The following is a 4,521-nucleotide window of genomic DNA, read 5'->3' on the forward strand; positions in this document are numbered from 1 at the left end:
AGCTTTTTACAGAGCAAAGTGTGATCAACTCGGTCAAATGCTTTTGGAAAATCGAGAAGACATAAATAAATAACCAAATCGCTATCATAGCTCAATCTAATATTTTCAAGGACTTTCAGCATGGCAGACGCACAACGCAGGAGATAGCAGATGGAAAATATTTAGATGATTGCTAATCTGTTCAGACATTATAGTCTTACAAACCTTAGGGAAAGAAGGAAGAATACTGATAGGACGATAGTCAGAAACTGATGAAGCATTCACTTATTTCTCAATTAGAATAACTTTTGCTTTTTCCCATGCCTCTGGAAAAATAGAGGTAGTAATACAGCAGTTTATAATATGAGTTAATGGTGATATTATGAATGGCAAAATTAGCTTTATGAATTTAAGAGGAGTTTCATCTAACCCAACCGCATTGTATTTAATACTCATTAAATTCTTAAAAATAATATCTTCAATAAGAAGCTAAAGCCTTCATTAACGTCAACAATATCTATATCTAAGAATATTGAAGAAGAGTTGTCATTATCGTCTGCAGAATAAACAAAGATGTTATTTAGAGCATTCGGCCCCACATTATATATATTTTTCCTTTTTCTTGTTACCTCAAGTATTTTAATATTATTCCAAAGCGATTTAGTCTTATGAACAGCTCTAGCAGCTATGTTTTTAGCAATTCTAAACTTCATCCAGTTATATTCAGTAGGGTACTTTTTCCAAACTGCATATTTTCTATTTCTTAAATTTTTAAAAAAAGGTTTTACCGTCAAGAAACATTATTGACGGTAACGTACGAAAAGGTACATAGCGATGACGAAGGCTAAGCAATTCCTTATTAAATGCATCTAACTTTTGATCAGCTGAAATACCAGACCAATTTATTCAATTCAGTTGAATTAAGTTCACAAAATAACCGCACTGAATCAATTGACTTATAATCCCAAAAGAAAATCTAGTTGAGATAGATTTTTTAATTTTCCTAAAGTCTAGCGTAATAAATAGAAGGTCGTCATCTGAAACAACAAGAACGGTATTCTTTGTTTGCAAACATAATATATGTAGAGCTGTCTCATTAGGTGATTATTTTTAATTAGTAACTAATTAATTACCTAGATACGATTTGTAACCTTATTGTAATTTTCATAAGAAATCATACAATAAAGAGATCTGATAAAAGAGAAAATAATATTCAATTGTATTTGTTTTAATATTAATTTGAAAGTTACTAATTGTTTCATGCAAAATATTTTATTAGGATAGATCATGTGAGCAGTTGGGAATGGAGCCATATAAATGTGAAAATACACGACTTTTGGTTGAATGTAATCGACTCCATCATGAAGCGTTAAAAAAAAATGAAAAGTTTTTGAATTCAGAGGCAGGTAATATCTATAATAATACATATATAATAATTTTATTATTATTAATAATATATTTATACACAACTACAGAGTTAAAAAAAAGGGTCTATGAACTGGAAAAAGATAATAAGCGATTACTTGAGCAATGCCAGTATTTGCAAAAAAAAGAAAATTTTTCGAACACAAATCGAAAAAAACAAACAATAGATTCAAAATTGAAATGTTCAAAAGGTATAATACTGGTATATACTTATATTATTTTATAAAGATTTCACATTTAAATCGTGAATTGAATTTAAAATAGATAACAAGCCTTTTGCGGGCTCAGCAGTCAGCAGTAATTTAATAAATTCCGTCACATATATGGAAAAGATAAAAACAAACCAGTTTTCGAAGTGCTATCATGGTTCCAATCAGAATGCAATGAAGAAAACTGAAGTTAATAATGGAAATATTGTGCCGAAAATCCTGGAGCTAGAAAACAATGTAAATGATTTAATAGAGAAAATATACATACATATTTTAATGAATGCAAGGTTTAATAATTTTTTGTTTTTATAAGTTTTTACTTTGTTTATTGAATCTTTTTTTATGTTCAGAATCTACAATTACGTACATATGCATTACATATTATAGAACATGCAAATAACTACAATTTAAATGTAATAAGTAAGTTTTATACCACGGGCCTCACTTAGTTTAAAGCCAATCGAAAATTAAGAAAAACGAGATGAAATGTTTCCCAAATTCCGATCAGTTTTATGGCTGTTGAAACCAATTATCGGGAAGGCAACTCTATTGAGGGTAAATAAGACATGACGGTAGTTATGTTCATTAATTTTTGTACACCACTCGGCTATCAGGTTTTCTAACAGAAATGAGTTTCAAGTTTCCTTAAAGTTTTCGGAACATTTTTGTAACAACATACAATTGCTATAACTGAAGCAAATATAATAAGTTTCTAATTTTATTATTATGAAATTATAATATAAAGGAAAGGAGGCGTTTACTTGTAACGCCTGGATTGTGTTGAAGAAGCCATGGGAGTGTTTTACTAGCTTTCCAAATTGACGTTATTTTCTTTGCGATAACGGGCAAGTTATGAAATCTGTTATTTTTTTAAATAAAGAACTAAATTATTTTGGTCAGTAGCTCTTAGCTAGCTTGATCTTAGCTAGCTTAAAGCTAAGAAATTAATTGATATATTTCATTAATCAATGAAAGTGATCCATTTAATTGTCACTCCCATCCAATTCTGAGTTTTTCTAAAACCAAATGTTTAAATTTTTTTTTACAAGGTTTGTTATCTAATTATAGGTTTTACTATGAGTAGAACTTGTTAAAGCTTTGATATAGATCGAGTGTAAGTCCCTACATTCTCTTTTGTATTAAATATAGGTATGTATGATTATATACCTTTGTACATAAGCTATTTGGTTTTGAAAGTTGTAACCCGTTTAGAGAAGTTATTAAGTCGGCATTGCTTGTAAGGTGACTGTAATTGAAGAACAAATGACAATAAATCAAAGCTAGAGTGGGAAGAATTGAATTTCCTCTTTTATCTTTGTCACAGCGAATTCTATAATATATTGTTTATAAACTTTGATTGACTGTCGCGTCAATGAAAGAAGAATATGTATGTATTATGATCTTACTCATTCTCTTACGAACTATTTAGGAATTATGTTTACGAGGTTCTTCAACATTTATTATGTGTTACAGCAAACATTGTAAGCTGACAAAACGGTGTTGTTGATTTTTTTACAATCATCCGGGGCCATCTCATTTTGTTCACGTATTATGAAAATTAATTTCTGTTCAATATATTAATAACTGTGCTAGCTTGGGTCTCCCTTTCTCAATTATTTTTGTTTTTTTTTTTAAGCCAACATCAGCCCAAAGGTATCAGTCATACCCTGTATAACAACTACTAAACTTTAACTATTTTTCAGTTAGCAGGTCTACAAGTTTCTTTTATTGTAAATTTTTTGTTATGACAGAATTTGCTTTATAAATTTGTATTATGGTTTCATGTACAATATTGCCCATAGTTTTTGGAAAGTGTGAAGTTTATTTTCTTTTACAAGACGAGGAATGCTTGACTTTAAGTTTTTATGCTAAGTTATCGGACGTATGTTGGTGGTGCCTTAGATTTTAACTGGTTAGTGAACTGTTGAAGTCCCTCTTAGTATCTGTAGCCATTTGTATGTCCTATGACTTTTAATTGTAATTTTTAAAAGTTACTTAATTTTTTTTTTTTTGAATAGTGAGCTTTCTCTTGATACTAATATACAGGGCCTAATAAGGACCAATTAGAACGTCTATAGTGATATGAGTATTTCTATTATCGCGAACGTTTTTTGAGTTCCTATGTTTAGAAAACACATTTTATTTTGATTTTAATATAACTTAATGGTACGCAAAGCGAAATAAGCTCACTACTAAATAAGTGATTGTCCGTAGAGTGTATTTTTTATTATTAACAAGAGATTAAAAAAATTAGTAATAATAATAATAACCAAGAAACAAATACAAAAAAGAATAATAGAAAAGTTTAATAACTACACACAAATCAAAAAGATTATATGTACGAGTTTCATGGTTGTACATATTGATATTTCTTACTTATAACTTTCATATTCATTTAAAATGTTTTAAAGGTTGAAAAACGTGACAACGAAATTGGCGGACTCAATAAATTTGTTGAAGGTGAACGATTACCATTTGTGCTGGCAAATAACTGCTGCTACAAAAACTTCGATAAACTGTGTGAAAATATTGCATTTCTGCAAAACGAAAAAAGAGAAAACTTAAACAAAATTCAAGGATATCAGAAGCAAATGCATGAGGTAATGCAGCGAGCAATTAATAATGAAGTTCTAAATAATGAACTAAAGAACGAAATTGATGATCTTAAGAAAGCTGCGTTGCAGGTTGAAAGGCAAGCAAATAACGAAATTCAACTTCGCGAAATAGAAATCGAAAATCTTCGTACTGAATTATATAAAATTTTGTTTAAATAATAAATGATTAAAACTAATTTCATTGAATTAATTCAATAGTGTTCTTCGTTATATTTTAAACTAGTAGATGACCCGGCGAACTCTGTTCCGCCTTAAAGGCAATAAATAAGCAGTTTTTTTTTAATTGGAAAAAA

This window comes from Teleopsis dalmanni, chromosome 1, assembly GCF_002237135.1.
Source record: "Teleopsis dalmanni isolate 2A chromosome 1, ASM223713v2, whole genome shotgun sequence".
In the NCBI taxonomy this organism is placed as follows: Eukaryota; Metazoa; Arthropoda; class Insecta; order Diptera; family Diopsidae; genus Teleopsis; species Teleopsis dalmanni.